The 17988-nt window shown below is 34.2% G+C and overlaps 1 pseudogene; it reads right to left on the bottom strand.

Annotated features, from left to right (window-relative positions):
* LOC105080835 (zinc finger protein 532 pseudogene) overlaps positions 1–17988 on the bottom strand; it is a 61070-nt pseudogene that overhangs the window by 9028 nt on the left and 34054 nt on the right.

Below are 17988 nucleotides of genomic sequence, written 5' to 3'. Positions count from 1 at the left end.
AAACTTTTTAAGACACATAAAACAACACTGAACTATTACTTACTGGACTCTCTTGGCAGAGACACCCAAGAAATAGTGCTGTGTATGAGGCCACGATGCAATCCTCCATGTGTTTGCCAGCATGCTGAACAGCTGAAAATATTTAAACCAAAAACTGTAACAGTACATTAAAACACACATGCACACACAAAACCATCCAATAAACCAATATCTCTGTTAGTCATCTTTGCTTCAAAATGGCTAAACATCAATAAGTGATCCTAGGAAAATGGAATATCCACACATATCAACAAAAAATAACACAAATGGAAGAGGACTTTAATATAAGAGCCAAACCATAAATCCCTTAGGAGAAAACACAGGACTAAATCTTTGTGACCTTGGGTTAGGAAATGGTCTCTTAGGCACAACAACAAAACCACAAGTGACAAAATAAAAAATAGGTAAGTTGGACTTCATCAAACTTAAAGCTTTTGTGTTTCAAAAGACACCATCAAAAAAGTGAAGACAAGTCACAGAATTTATCTGCAAATCAGGTACTCGATAAGAGTCAAGTCTCTAGAATGTATAGAAACCAAAAAATGACAACCCAGTTAAAAATATGGGCAGAAGTCTTTGAGAACTATTACTGTAATTTATGACAATAGCTCTCAGTTTGCAAAGTGAGGCCAATAAAAGAATCCCCAAGTTTCAGAACTATAAAAACCTTTAGGGGTCATATTATTCAGCTGCTTCTCCTTACAGATAAGTAAAGAAAGAGCCAGGAAAGGAAAGCAGACCTTGCCTGCACTGGACACACACCTTCTTCACTGCTAGGAAGCCTGTCTGCACTGCACTAGAGAGGCCATAAACATAGCAAGATTATAACAATATATGAATTAAAAAATGTTTTGGAGGAAAAAGAACACATATTTAGTTTGAATACATCAAAATAAACATACCTTTATTGAGGTCAAGTTCTTCATCGTCTTCCTCCTCCTCCTGTTTCTCTTCTGTACCATCCGTCTTCTCAGTTGACGCCCGCCGCATCTCTCCACTTCTTTCTTGCCTCTCTCCACTCTCATCATGCTGAGTGGTGGGAGCGTCTCTGTTCAACTCACCTGTTTTACTTTCTGCCAACTGGGCTGCTCTCTCTCACTCAAGGAATGGCTGATAAAGATGATTTTTGAAGATCACTGAGAGAGATCACCAACCAGCATGTATATATCTAAATTTAAGGCTCAATTTGCTTTTAAACATCACTAATTCTAAGAAGCGTATTGTCTGGTAAACAAGGGTAAATATCAGTAAAAGCCCTTGGTCTTCATTCAACTGAAGGCCAAAAGTATAAAAGCTGTTGAAATTCAATCAAGCAAATTAAGTTTATCTACTAACGATGCAGGCATTCTGCTTGTAAGACTGGGAATCTCAACACTTTTTCTTAATTTGGATAATACCGAGAGGAAATTCAAGCAAATATACAAATCAAAAGTTAAAACAATTAAACAATTTTTAAATCCTAGCAGCCTGGATAAATTAACTGCAAGGAAGAAAGTACACTGAATAAAACATAATATTGGGGAAAGCAAAGTGGCTTCTTTAAAAGGAATTTAAAGGGATTAAGATATAAACAAGAACCAGTAAAAGTAAAAAGCTAGTTCTCGAGAAAGACCTAGAACTGGATCTCAACTAGAATACTTAACAATGGAAGTACAATTGTCAATGGAAGGACACACCAAAAACTCTAAAAGGGAACCCACTACACCTCTTGCCTTCACTCCCTTTATTTTCATGTGCTGGTGCAGTGCTGAATGTACAGAAAGCATTTCATATACTCACTGATATGACTGGGGAAACCCAAAGTTACTAATGACAGCTACCTGAAAACCACAGGCCAAGGAGATCTCAAAAATTTGCTAAATATATACAAGCATGGTATATAAAATTTAATACCCTCAAGAAAATAAAATTTCAGCTTTATGTGAAGCAGTATTTCTTAAAATTGGTTCCAGGTTCCCTAGGGGTCCCCCCAAATCCTTTCAGGGAGTCTGTGAGCTCAAAACTGCATTCACAAGTATACTGAAAGCTCAACTGACTCCTTTCATTCTCTCACAACTATACGGTGGGAGTTTTCCAGAATCTACATGCCACGTGATTATGTTTATGTATCAATGGCTAATAGAATGAGTACTTGAATTTTCAACTTTTTGCTTTGACTCCTAATTTATCAATAGATAAACCACACATAAACAAAAGTTACTTAGTATGCCCAATAATTATAATGTCTACTTTATATCACATAAAAGTATACAGAATAAAGAAGTGCTGAAATCCAAATGTTTGAAAAGGAATGACTGGGCTCCTAGTTATGACTGAAGAAAATGACAAGTTGTTGCAGGTTATTACCTGAAGACACAGATCAAGCATGTCTAGTTTCAGAAAGGCCAAAAGGATTAACAGGTTAGCAAAGGCTTTGGAAAAAATGGAAAAAAAAAAGAAAAGGTTCATGATCACTTCTGAACATGTGCAAACTGTCACTTAAGGAAATGACAAAGGTAGCTAAGAACTGGCAGAAAGTATTATATGGGGGAAAGTAAAAAATAGTAACACCCAGCACTGTCAAGAAGCAAAAACCCACATACAGTTTTACAGGGGAGTATAAATCAACTGACAAGGGAGTATGTGACTGGGGTCGGGCAAGTTGGGGACATCAATTTTAAATATACATACTCTGACACAATTCCTAAGCCAGGAAATTACTCCAGAGACATATATATTTTCAAAGCTGTGTTCCAAAATTTAGGTACACACAGTCCTGGGCACAGATCAGACCAGTAAGTAATGCTGGAGGACTTGAAACAGATGGCATAAAGCTAAAACTTGATTTGTAGTTTGTTGTTAATAATCTACTTTTGATCCATATACAAAGAGGCCTTGTTTCTGCTTTTTGCTAAGAACGCCTAAGGAGTGATTACAGTAGTTGAAAACAGTCAGCAGAATAAGTAATGGCACACATTTTAACCCAGTGTACCTCTCACTGACCAGGTGAGAGAGTCAGAGGAAGAGGAAGAGGAGGGGAGGGAAGGTAGGAGGGAGGGAAGGTAACACCTGATAAAGAAACTGGACAGATGTAAAACCTGAAGGTGTTAGTTTGTTTTTAACTTGTGGCTTACCTGCACTAAAGCCTGAACTGCATGGACTTGTCCAGCCATCCTTAAACTACTATCTCCCTCTCCACTATAGAAGGAAGAATCAAAAGAACATGATGCTTCCATGTTGGTAAGACATTGCCAATTCTGAGCATTATACTCAACTAGATTTACCAGTAGTCCTAAAGCCTACAAAGGGTAAAATATGCCTGTTACCACAGGTGAGAATTAAAACAAGTGAATATACAACTTTTATTGACAGCTAGAAAACTAATCAGTGTGCTATGAGCTTCAAAATGGTTAATAACCACTTTATAATTATAAATAATATCCATTCCAAAGAATGATTTCACCACTTTTAGTTCTCATATTCGTTATTTTTACACATGGCCCTTCATGGTTCCCTTCTGTACTGTAAGAATTATGTTCATAGGGAGTCAACTGAAACCCACAATATATTGAACAACCAGTTCTTAAATTCAAAACTAAGATGAAGTTTTTATCATCTTAATAGATCAAGTACTCATTTCTGAAATAGTCACTTGAACTCACCAGCTCTTGAATATCAAATCTCTGCTTCTCAGGTAGGTGCTCTGGAACCTGAAGCACACAGGTCACCGCTGTGCCCGTCATGCTTCCCTGCCCTCCTGCTGTGCTGCTGCCCCATTCTGACACAGGGAGTGGGAAGAGGACAAAGGCTGTTATCATTTTTATGACACTGACAACTAATATGTATTAACACAAATATTAAAAATAAAAATGTATAGCGATTCCATTATTGAGATACACTGTTGACAATATTTCTGAGCTGAGCTACTAGGCTGGTTTTTAAAATATCAACTGCTAAAAGCAGTTAAATCTGTACATGAGTAAGTGAATTACATGATGGCAATTTAAAAATGACTACATTAAGAAAAGAAGAAACACTAAGTGAAGTAAGCCAGAAAGAGAAAGAAAAATACCATATGAGATCACTCATGTGGAATCTAAAAAACAAAAAAAACCAAACAAAACAAAAAAACAAAGCATAAATACAAAACAAATAGACTCCTAGACGTAGAATACAAACTTGTGGTTGCCAAGGGGGTGGGGGTGGGAAGGGATAGACTGGGATTTCAAAATTGTAGAACAGATAAACAAGATTACACTGTATAGCACAGGGAAATATACACAAGATCTTATGGTAACTCACAGAGAAAAAATGTGACAATGCATATATGTATGTTCATGTATAACTGAAAAATTGTGCTGAACACAAATTTGACACAACATTGTAAAATGATTATAAATCAATAAAAATGTTTTAAAAAAAGAAAAGAAACATGGGGATTAACTTATTTTTACATGTAACACAATCTTTCAGTGAGAATATATGTAGAAAATATGACTGACGTTTATCATTAGTTAAATTGGGCATCACCCCAATGACGGCCCTCATGCCGTCTTCTACTGCTTTGCCCATGTGATTAGTGATATTCTGGGGAGGCAGAGGCTGACTGTCAGGTAAACATGTACTGTTCTCAGCACGGTTATACTGCTTAATGAATTCTTCACACTGTTGTAATGCTCTTAAGACAAAACAAAATAAAGACAGTTATGGTAAACAAACATAGTTATACTAAGAATTTCTACCTACTTGGACCTTACTGTTTTAAACTTGTCATAAATGCTAAATTAATTTTTTTCTATTAAAGAACTTATAATGTATTACCTACTCAACTGTGTACCAAACATGTCTGGTAATCACACTAGGCGCTAAGACTTTGCGAAAACTTGATACTATTAATTTTTTCTAAGCAAAGTTAAAATTATAAACTCAATGCAGATGTTTATAACTTTACTACCCACAGCTGTCCCCCATTTTACCAAACTCTCCAGCATAACAACCTACCACAACCCATCCCCAAACAAGTTAAATCTTTAAAAGCTAACACTGGGCACTTCTGAATTTCATTTAGATTTTTTTTCATTTCAAATGTACGCTCTTAGCTTAGGTAAAGAATATTATTTATATTAATATTGCATAATAACCTTGTATAGATTAATATTAAATACTTCCTAAACATCAGAACAAATCATATTTTTTATGGAGGTGTTGGGGATTGAACCCAGGACCTTGAGCATGCTAAGTGTGTGCTCTACACTGAGCTATACCCAACCCCCTGTATCATATTTTTTAACATGAGGTCATTGAACTGACATGTCTCCTGGCAGTCATACAAGGGTATCATCTATATCCAAGGATTCTCAAGATGCTACCCAAAATAACATGGAAATATCATCTTTAAGTGGGTCTAGTATTTCTGAAAATGCTCTTTAAATTGCAATGTCCATTGATTTTAAAAAGTCTATGAGAGATGAAGTAAGCTGACTCTGTTGGCTGAGTCTTCATGTATTATACACCACGCAAAACCCTTAAATAAAACTGTACTGTATCTCATTGCTCTCCAGCTGCTCCTTAAAACATACTCTCTGGTTAAGAAGTGGTTCCTTGTGTCTAACATGAAATAATTTGTTCTTTAGAAGTTTGGGGATGTTCACCAGAATGACCATGCTGTTACTGTTAACTCACAGGCTTTAAGGAGCACTGAGCTAATAAATTTGCTGGGAGGTGAGGTGGGAACAGCAGGAGAATATTTAATTGTTCAATATGCTATCCCTGCATTTACCAGGGTTCTGCTGAAAATTTCAAAAAGCCAGATAACTGGTCTTTCACAAACATCCAATTCTGACCTCTGCTGCCACTTCTAAGACATCTGATGCAAAGGTCCTAATTACAAAGGTTCCTAACCACCTCCTCTTAGAAGGCATGTGTCAGGGGTCATGAAGTATACAAAAGACATTTTCAAACTAAGAAACAGATTTTAACTTGCAAGAATACACCTTGGTAAGGGAGGGTAAACTTGATTACAGAACAATATGCCTTAAGGGTACTAAGTGTGATGTAACTTACAAATATAAGACAAAAATAGATGACAAGGAATCCTACAGATAAAAAGCAAATCTATTAGTAACTAGAGGCTACTAGAAATTTGAGACTATTGGAAATCTGAATAATGACTGCACATATAATATTAAGCAATTAATAATTTATAAGATATGAGAATGATATTGTGGTTATATTTTAAGAGTCCTCTTTTAGAGAATATATACTTAAGTATTTATGAATTAAATGATTTGAAATCTATAATTTGTTTCAAAATAATATAGAAAGGGAATGGATGGGTAATACATGGAAACAGGACTGGCCATGACTGCTGGTTATTCAAGCTGAATGACATGTACAACAGGGGTTATGATGCTACTGTCTACTTTTATCTCCATTTGAAATTCTTTAAAATAAGGGGTTAAAAAATAGATAAACTTGAGTCAGGCTGAAGTGGGTATTTGCTACTATACTAAGGCTGTTGAACATACATCCAAAGACAATAAGGAATCACACAGATTTGAAGTTTGGGGTTCTTTTTACAAAACAGAGATCCATGAAAGGTTAATCCCCGAGGTACAGGTATTGTACTGGACAGGCTAGAGGCCAGAGAACCAGGGCAGCAATATCAACAACCAGGATAGAGATGTTAGGAAGAAGCTGCTATAATGAGCTAGAACCAGGGCTGGAGATATACTTGGAAATTTTACATGCACTGAGGAGGATAAAATAAGGCTATTTGCAGCCACACGGATGGACCTAGACATTATCATATTAAGGGAAGTAAGCCAGAAGGAGAAAGACAAATACAATGATACCACTTATATGGGGAACCTAAAAAGATGACATGAGCCTATTTACAAAACAATAATTACTCACAGAAGCTAACACACATAGAAACTTATGTCTTTGGTAACATGTAGTTACCAAACGGGGAAGGGGAAGTGGGAGTCATAAATTAGGACTTTGGGATTAGCAGATACAAACTACTATAAACAAAATCAATAAACAACAAGGTCCTACTGTATAGCACAGGGAACTATATTCACTAGCTTGTAATAGCCTGTGATGAAAAAGAATCTATGAATTGATATCTATCTATCTATAACTGAATCACAACGCTGGACACTAAAAACACAACACTGTACATAAATTTGAAAGGAAAGGAAAAGAAAGCATGACGTGTCAGAAAAACTTACTTAGCTGATGAAACAATGAGTTGTGAATCTTTCTATGCTCTCAAGTAGCTTTGATTCTCTGGATTACGCACCATTACCTAAAAGGAAAAATTTTGAAATTTTGTGGCAATTCATAACATTCATTCATTCATTCATTCATTCACACATAACACACAGTGCTCCAGAAGACATAAACATCAGGAAGGATGATCAGTCCTTGTCTTCTAAGGGAATAACAACCCATGTGTCCTTAATCGAAAATAGTACATCTATTGCTTTACTACCAAATTAAAACATCACTGTTATAACTGTGTGTTCATAATTAACATATTCTGTGCTATAAATTCCTGGTAATCAGTTACCAAGCACTTTACAGGTCAGAAAAGAACAATCACTAATTTAATAAACAAACTGTTAAAGTTCTTAACATAGATTCATCTAGAATTCTTAAAAATTTTATATTTACCAAATGTACTTGAAGCACTCTAGAAGAGCCAAGGAATAATTTCCACTTCATCTATGCCAGAAACTTTTCATTTACACTAGATCATTTTCCCATAGATGTTTCAAAAAAAATCCCTTGCTAATCCAGTCTGGCCAACACACAGCCTATGTGTCTTGAAATTCACTGCCAGCATAAATCCTAATATACTCTGAACTTGCTTCAGTCATTCAGGAAAGTCAAAAAACAAATATACTTATGGCATACAGTTCAGTAGTACTCTTCAAAACCAAATATTATAATAAGCTGTGATCATAAACAATGTGACTGAAACAGTAGTTACATCAAGAAAGTTATTATTTAAAAAATTAAACAAAACCCTGACTGCATTTAACTATTACCTTCTACAAACAAGTTAATATATTTAAGCAGAAGTCCACATTAAGGAAAGAACTATAACATTTGGCAATATGAACAAACTTGACACGCATGATTTCATATGGCACAACACACAAACAAAAAAAACTACACTGGTCATTTAACATGTAAACTTTGGTTGCTCAAAGAATGCATTACAATTTCAACTTGGATTAGCAAAATAAAACTCAAGGGATGTTTAACATAAAACTATGACAGTCTCACACACAGAGTCATATTTAAGATTAAGTAATTTCCCCCAATATTTGTTCATACTTTTACTTTCTTAAACTCATAAGCATCTCTCTGCTCCCCATAGTGAGGCCATTAGTTTCTGTTCATCTTCATCTCTACTTAAATGGTCCACACCTTTCACTAGGAGAAAAGAAATGAATATACATTAGCATGTCTCATCACTTCAATACTTATCCCCTTAACTAACATATAAAAGCCATCTGTACACATGCTATGAATATGCTAGAACTTCTCTGAATACTATTTATTCTAAGTTTTATTCTGTGAGATGTTAAAATATGAGGCTGTAATTTATTTTTTTATTTCCATAACTCCCCCATATCACACTGTTAATGGCTTTATTTTTAAAAGATTTTCAAGATGCTACTAGAAAGAACAGATCTTTTCAAACTGATGTCATTATTCTTTGAAGTACATGAATTTTCTTCAAGCGTTAAATAATATATTAAAATGTTTTATATATATATAATAATATATATATATATATATATAACCTTCATAATATGATCTAGACCACTCCAAGAGCCAGAGTTCTTCTTTAAACAAGTCTCCTGCTCATTTAGAACTAAGGGACAGTAACGTGTCCAGAGCTAAATGTCCAGCCTGAAAATCAGAAACACCATTAATGATTATTGATGCACAACAAGAATTCTAAAGCAACAACTCTAGAGATTTTTATTAAAAAAAAATACTGCATGCTACCAGCCCATAGTATTTTGGGCGGTTGTGTAATTAGGTTTGTTTGTTGTTTACTATTAATTTCTTTTTCAGTGGAGGTATTGGGGATTGAACCCAGGACCTCATGCACGCTAAGCATGTTTTCTACCACCAAGCTAAAACACCATAGCATTTTTATAACACACTAAATGCCTTTTTCTGTTAACCTAAACTTATTTAAATTGGTATCAGAAAAATCTTGAACTGTAGAATTTTTTTTTTTTACCGTTGGCTTATTTCAGAGAAAATCCATTATTTCCAGTAGTTGATCATTTGCTAGTTCAATAAAATACACATTGCTACTGTTATTTCTACCATATAGAGGCTCAAGGGTGAGACTGACAAACCAAAGGGTACATGTATTTCAACTACAGATCAATATATTGAATTAATTTACCACAAAAGTTGTAACAAGCAACATTGCATGAACAGGGTGTGGGTGTGTCTAAACTTTTGCCTGATGGTAAAAACGTCTCTTACTGCTATGCTTTATGTTTTTCTATTTTTAAAATAAGCCTGTTTTCATGTATTTATCAGTTAACTGTATTTCTTCTACTGTGAGCCCCCGTCAAATATTCCTTCCTTATTTTCCAGCAAAGTTTCTTGTCTTTTTTCACATTGTTCTATATATGTTCTTATCTATTCTGTATAAAAATCCTTTGTTATCTTTAGGGCTTCAGATTCACCAGTTTTAAACTACACCGCAGCGGTAGCAGCTTGAATACCCATCATGTGGCCACCATGACAGTATTATACACAAATAATGACTGAGGGCCACCAGTAGAGGGAGCACAGAGCACTCAGAACCTTATTTATAAACCAGTCTACTTTTCCTTTTTCTTCATTTTCCTTTAATTTTTTTCCTTTTTTTTTTTTAATTGTATCTTTTAAAAACACACATAGCCACACTCCAATAAAGGGCAACCTGGTTCCTGATGAAATAAAGAAGCTTTAGTTTATCAAAAGAAATGCTTTAATTAGCAAAGCTGAAAAGACCTGATTTTCTTCCCAAAGTGTCTTTCCTTTGAAAGAAGCAACTTTATATTGTTTTCCTGACCTATTTGAAACTGAATATAACTTAGATAATTAGAAATGTAAAAAAAAAAATCTAATCAACAAAAATCTTAGTATTATTAGATTTACAAGAGATCTAAAGACTTTATTTTATTCTTTATAAAAAAAAGCAAGGTTGATGTGCAAGGTGATAAACATAAAACTAGAATTCAATACTATAAAAACAGATTAAATTTTACTCAATTCTCATTCTAAGGCCCTGAAAGAGTAAAGTAATGAGATCAGTTCAGGTAAGTCAGCTCATGAGTCACAGCAGTGAAGCTGAAGACTAATGAGGCTTTCTTCATTTAGAAAAGAGAGTACATAGTAATTTGGTGTTAATATAGCAAAGATTCACAAGATTTTATGCAAAAAGGGGACTTTATTGTTTGTTTCTATAGGTATAAAAAGGACTGCTTGCTATATTCAGTATACTATAAGCTAGTATTTAAAAGTAGCCTACAGTTCAAACATTTTATTTGAAACTGGAATAGTCCTCAAAAAGTTAAAAGCACAACCAAATCATTAATAAGAATACTACTCAGCAACTGTGAGCTCTTGGATATTTGAATTATATTTATTATTCTAATAATATTAATATTTTAAGGTATCTTTCCACAGCACATCAGGAGTAGTCATGTATTTCAAGGAAGAGGTCAAATAACTAACAAAACAAACAACACTTATGTGTAGGGGATAGTCAATCTATAAAGCAATGTCTACTGTAAGATTTAAAACACACACAAAATTCAAGAATAGTTGAAGTGGGGGTGGTGTAAAAAGAGGCATCCTAACATTAGCAACTGTGTTTGGTTTTAATCATGTGGTTAACTCTTTAACACAATATAACAAAGTTATAATGGTATTTACCATCCTAATAAATTCAACGAATGATGGAGAAAATTCAAGGAACGTTTATCATCATGTTATTCAAGAGAAAACACCTGGAAAGAATTGAAAAGTACAACACTATGGGAGACAAAATAGTAATAAAGGTATATTTATTCAATCATGCAGCAAATAAAAATTACAGGCTCAAATTTCTACCATTAAGAATTAGTATATGTAAAAATATTAAAAGTACTTTTAAAAGTAAAATATGTTTCAAAAATAGCATACAGATCGTTTGGTAGAAGGTAGAAGGATTGCTTATCTACAATCTTACCACTTTTCTAATTTTTGTAATTGAAAGGCCTGAGTACACGTCAATTTTGTGTCCTGCCTTTTAATGGTAACTCATTTTCCCTCTCAAACCCCACTCTACCTGAATCTATTCCCTACTCTATCTTAACTAAACACAGCAATAACTCTAAGTCATATGTGGCTAACACAAAGCCTTCTGCAATTTTTGAGGCAAATGCTGCAGTCTTCAGTTTTGTGGGCAGAAGAAAAACCAATGCTTACATAGTTCAGATGTTGGAAATATATAAATGTTGGGAATATTTAATATTTTTTTTTAGTAACAAGACCAATTATCTTCTATTGGCCTACCAATCTTTAAGAAAAGCTTTAAAGAAGCCAGAAGAAAGTAGAAATAATATCAACCAAAAGCAACACAGTCATCTTAACTTAGGGAGTTACATTGAGCATAAAGGTAGCCACAGCCATGACCCCTAGGATAAGAGACATTGCTCCAGAGAAGGGCTGATGCCCAGGAATCTTCCTTCCGAGTCTTGATCTCTTACAGCAGTTAATCAGACATCCTGAGATACTCTGGAATAAGTGAATGCTCACTGAAAATGGCTTTTGAAAATCCGTTGAATCTTTATCCCTGAAACCTACAAAGAGTAAGAATTCAGATCCCTAGTAGCCTCAATGTAGTTACATTAAAACAAACAAACAAAAGCAAAAAGGAAAAGGATTAGGCAAAATGCAATAAAAATTGTCACCAGGAAAAACACAACAAAACTAAACTAAACTAAATACTGATGGGCCAGTTTAGGAACATCAGGCAGGGAACAGAATTACGTTGAGCAAAACCTCACAAGAATTTACCAAATTATAAACAAGGGTTTAAATGATTTGTTGAAAGTCACACAACAACTATGACTAAAAACTTCCTGAAAGTAATTTTCACTTTATGAATGGAAAGAAGGAAACCACCATTGTACTTTCTAGATGAAGGTGCTTCTTCTGCAGTTTCACAGATCCTTTGGATGTTTACTTTAATTTTATTCATGTCTTTTTCATTCAACAGCTTAGCTCAAGAAGCATCTTGTTCCAGTACTAAAAGTCAAATTATTTGATCTAGGCTAGCTCTATCAAGATCCATGTTCAAAAGATCTCTACTCAGTATGTACATGAGGGCAGCTGTAAAAGGGACAGATTCAACAGACAAAAGAAAAAAAACAGCAATTAGGGATATTTTCAGGGGATAAGATCATTTTGACATTTGTTCATATTTTAGAAAGCTTGAAAATGTATTCAGTGAAAACTCCCCTCTTTAAATATTCTAGGGAAATGTGAATTAAATAAATACATAAATAAAACACTGCTGCTTAAAATTTTCCTTTCTTCAGAACTTTCCTACATAAATGCTTCTAGCTCTGGGGCATCAAAGTGCTAAATGAAGGGTTTACAAAATAGTTTTTCAGCTAAATATAATCCTATTTTAAAATATCCTTCATTCTGTGTTCTTTATGATATAGTAAAGTTTTAGTTTACAATCAATAATTAAATGCAATGGTGTAAGTGTAAAATCTGTATCAGAAACAGCTATTTTTCATGTGAAATAAACACAGCTGAGTTTGTGTCAATATATAAAGCTAGGATGCTCAAAGAAGCATATTCACAGTCGTTTCTTTACAATAAACCTATCAGGTCTGGCTGAAGCAAGTAATTGTTAGAGAACCATTAATATATTCTCAAAATCATTCATATCAGGTAGAGTTAGCACACTCTGCTTATAATAAAATCTACAAGTATTGAAGGTGATGTAGGTAAGCATTAATATAACAAAAAGGTCTATGCTGGGATATTCTAATATATGGAATATTCTGTACTTAACACATTTCAATGCACAGAAACACAACTAATTATCTAAAGATTTAAGCTTTGAATCCTCAAAATTCTGACTAGGTAACTAAATGTTTACAGAGCAAACTATTTCTGGAAATTAAAATGGCACAGGAGTTGGGATATTTCCTTGAGCAAAAAAAATTCCATCTCAAAATACCGCTATTGATCATGATTAACAATGATTTTTTTCCTAACTTTGAAAATGTTAAACCCAACTTTTATATATATGCTTTACTTTTAAGAGAAAGTGTCAAAATCATAATGAAAATGAGGAATAGATTCTTTTTCATAATGGGCTATGTCCTATATTCAACATCCAAACAAAATGTCAAAAATATTTTTTAGTATCTTTTTACTTTTTTCCATGCTATTAACATCAAAAATAAATAATTTTTTCAGTACTTTTTAACTAGAGAAAATCAATACTTACAGAATTAGAATCTCCAGTGTGGTATGCTACCTATGATAACTAAATAGTGTTTTAATAGTATAAACTGACAAGTTAAGGGGGGAAAAGGTCATTAGAAAATAACCTTACTTAATTTATTAAGAGAAAATTTCGGGCATTAAGCTCTAAATATTTAGCAAATAAGACTAACTCAACCCATAATTAGGAAATATTTATAGATGAATGAAGGTATTTTTTTAATAGCCAAATAAAGTAGAATTTTTAAATAATGCTTCTCAATCCCAGAAACTTAAATCCCTGATGATATTGGGAATCATCCAAGGTGTTAAAGACCATTGCTAGCATCCCATGTGCTCTCAGGTACATTCTAAAACTGGGCGTGGCACATTTAGTAGTCAAGCTCATAACACTAGAAGAAAAGAGACTAGGTTAGGGGGCTGAAAATATCTAGTGCCTTAGTATTTTGTTTACATAGTACCAAAACAAGCAAAAGGACACGAGTTGGGGTGAGGAGGTGTCAAAGCATTGCTCATACAGATCACAATATAAAAAACATGGGTAAGCCAAATTATTAAAAACTTACTGATGTATACTATGTGATTATGCATGCTATATTAAAAAATATAAATAACACATAATCGCCTGTAGTGTATTCCTTACATTATTACTACCATTAAATTAAAGGCAAAAAAAAATCTCAGCTATCTTTCATAATGCTTCTGATTCATAAAGATTATAAATATCTACTGGGACATACTCCAAATGTCTGGATAATTCAATCAAATCAAGACATTCAATCCATTATAGTATATAAGAGATGATCCAAAGCAAAATGTACTTCAATCAAATTTACCATTTGCATGTGTAAAATTTGGGGCTAAGGTTAGCATAACACTTCTTTTAAGCATCTGGAAGCTGAATCCTATTCTATACTTTTAAACGGTCTTATCATCCAACTTTCCTTCATCCATGTAGAATTAAGTCTCTTAAATCAATCCCATTTTAACATCACTATATCCTACACCTATGATAACGAAATCACAAATGTTTAGCTTTACCCTCTGAGGAAATTTTAATGAGAAAGAGGAGGCATACAATTACCAAATATAAAAATAAGATCTAAGGCATCATGTGTTTAGAGGCTGAGTGCACTTTAAGTCACTTAACAAGTACTGATTGTCACCAGTTAACTTTTGATTTTCACCAAATTCCACTACATCACTGAAGTGCTTCACATGCTGAACAACAGTATCTAACTGCCAAGAAAACAGAAGTCCACTTCTTTGGTAACCATGAAGTAGTATAGTTACATCCGTGGGCTTGCTGGGCTCTATTTAAAAGTGTACAGTTTATCAGACAGCAACCAAATCAAATGCTGTAAAAACACTGGTAGTAGTAGGATAAGTTCATTGTTCAAAGCTGAGCACCAGGGTACTAATATGTGTTCAGGACATTAAAAGGCTATAACACACAAAATTCTACCCATGTGCAGTAAAACTGTATATAGCTGCTGTCTTCTTTGTCTTCTTCTTTGCATTTCAGTACAGTAACTATATCTTGGTAGAGCTGAGGAGGTATTGTCACGGTGTTTATCACAGTGTTTATCACTTTGGGTGGTGGTGCAGGAGCCTTAAGAACTCCATCATCTTTTTGATTTGGTTCCTTTGAAGACAGCCTCACATATTAATAAAGGTATTAAATTAGTTGTTCTAAATAAATATATAAAAATAGCAACATCTCATCTAATTGGCAAATTTAGATTAAGAATAATAATCCCCTCTCCCCCTGCCAAAGATAAAGGTCGCTAGGGATAGTTTAAAAATTTTATGCCCTACAAGGTGAGACCCAAAATGCTTTATTCACAAAAGAACCACTCAGGAATTCCTTCTGGTCTTTTTGACCTTAGATTTCATACAATTTGTTATGTGTCCCCAAGACCATTAGAAGGAACACAATTACATACATAAATAGCACTTAGAAGCAGCTCAGGATGGACAGGAAAACCACAACAGATAGAAAAATTTTTAAATAGAGGCATTTGTATATTAGGGTAAGAAAAACCAGCCATCATCTGCACAATGATGGTTCTATACTAGTAAAAGGAGTATAATATATCAACTTAAGAAGACAAGGAACTGTACATTGTATTTTAGAATGATTTCTATCCCTATTTTTGTTATTATAAAGTACTCATTCTTTGATTGCTCCAGATGGCTGAAGTGTCACCGTTAATCAGAAGTATTAATATATGGTCCTATCAGTTATTCTGAAGAAAATAATTTGATAAGAATCTGTTTCAAATGTGTTTTGAATTGAAAGGTATTACTGGAATGCAGGAAAAAGTTCTGCTCTGAAAGCAAATTAATCACTCAAAGCCACTTGAAGATTAATGTAATTTATAATACAGCTCTTAATACAAATATGAAATACACAATACTGCATTTCCATAAAGTGTGGGTCAGGAGTAAAGTAGTCTAATATTTTTTGAGGCTTTCATTTATAAGCTAGTAACACCAGAATTTCTGTTATTCTGTCCACAATCTTTACTTTTCCAATGAAAACTAAAGCCACTAAATTTTAGTGAGGAAGTCACAAATAAACTATTAGAAAAGCCAGAGACTCTCAAATTATGAATGAAGATAGCAACTGATTAATTAATTTATAATTCATTACATAAACATGAAGTGGTAAAGCACAGCTCACTTACCGTGACACTCTGAGGTTTGCTACTGGTGGCCCAGGTAGTTCTGAGTCTGGATGGTTCCAACGTCTGGCATTATATAGAGCTTTTGTAGGAGACTAGAGAAATGAGAAAAAGGTCAACTGTTTCCACCTTACTTTGGTGCCTTATAAAATTACATTAAAAAAATAAAATCATAAAGAATAATTGAAATACAGAAATACACATCCTAGACAGAAGACAGACAGTACCTGGCCCTATAGCAGACATGGAGCCGCTAGCCTTTTCTGCCACAAAATCAACACAAGCACTCAGGGAAAGGGTACCAGGTCCCAGCCTATCTCCTAATGGCTTTATGTTCTGAGAATGTAGAAATGGTACAAACACAGAGGGAATGGGAAGGAAACAACTGACATGTGATGCAACTAAAGTTTTAACTTTTCAGAAGCCACAGCTAGTTCTATATTATATTTATCTTAGGATTCTGCAGCTTTTACTTATTTATTTATTTATTTATTGAGGTATAGTTGGTACACAACATTAGGTCAGTTTCAAATGTGCAACATAATGATTCCATACTTGTAAATACTGTGAAATAATCACCAAAACAAGTCAGCTGGTGAGTCTGAGCTGGTACTGTCTGCCACATAGCAGGCCAGTGAATCAAGAGAGGAGTTGCTGGGACAAGGAATAGCAACTTTATTCAGAAAACCAGCAGGTGGAGATAATAGCACACTAGTGTCCCAAAAAACGTTCTTACTCGAGTTCAAATTCATGTTTCTTTTATACTAAAAGGGGAGTGGTTGTGGTTGGTTGGTGCAAACCTCCTGGAACCTGAATACTTTCTTTGCTGCTGTTGATCTGGTCACAATGTTTCTATAAATCTCCACAAGACCAATGTTTTTCTCTGTTTTGCAAATTATGTGAATGGAAAGGGAAAGGTGTTCTTCTTTAGGGGTCAGAGTCTTGAGAATAGGCTCTCCTGTACATTTCAGGCTAGAGACAACATTCTTTTAGTGATTACTTTATAGCAAAGCCAATAGAATACAAAGGTTAAAATGAAACAGATCAATATGGAGTCAGGTTTGTTCTTTCCTATTTGAAGTCTAGATGAACCTCTATCACCATATATGTGTAAACAGTTTTTTTTTCTGATGAGAATTTTGAAGGTCAACTCTCTTAGCAAGTTTCAAATATGCCATATATTATTATTAAGTATGGCTACCATGCTGCTTCTTACATCTTCATGCCTCATTTGTATTAAAACTGGAAGTTAGTTCCTCTTCACCTTCACCCATTTCACCGCACCCACCTCCTGCCTCTGACAACCACCAATCTGTTCTCTTTATGTATATGAGCTTGGATCTCTTTTTAAATTCCACATATAAGTGAAATCCTCCAGTATTTGCCTTTCTTTGAGTTATTTCATTGAGCATAATGCTCTCGAGGTCCTTCCATATTATCACATGGCAAGATATCATTCTTTTATTTGGCTGAATATTCCATTGTACACCTGTATCAGCATTTCTTTATCCACTCTGTCATCGAACACCTGGGTAGTTTCTGTATCTTGGGTGTCGTAAATAATGCTGCAGTGAGCATACGGGTGCATGTATCTTTTCAAGTATTTTCTTTATATGCATGACTCACATTGAGCAGTACACCAGCAATTAACACATTGTAACTGACTGTACATTAATTTTTTTTAAAGTTAGTGTTTTCCTTTTCTTTGGATAAATATCAGAAGTGGATAGCAGTGTTGTAT

Source organism: Camelus bactrianus, chromosome 11 (genome assembly GCF_048773025.1).
Source record: "Camelus bactrianus isolate YW-2024 breed Bactrian camel chromosome 11, ASM4877302v1, whole genome shotgun sequence".
NCBI lineage: Eukaryota > Metazoa > Chordata > Mammalia > Artiodactyla > Camelidae > Camelus > Camelus bactrianus.
The sequence above is the reverse complement of the archived record's forward strand: the minus strand, read 5'-3'. Positions and strand labels throughout refer to the sequence as shown.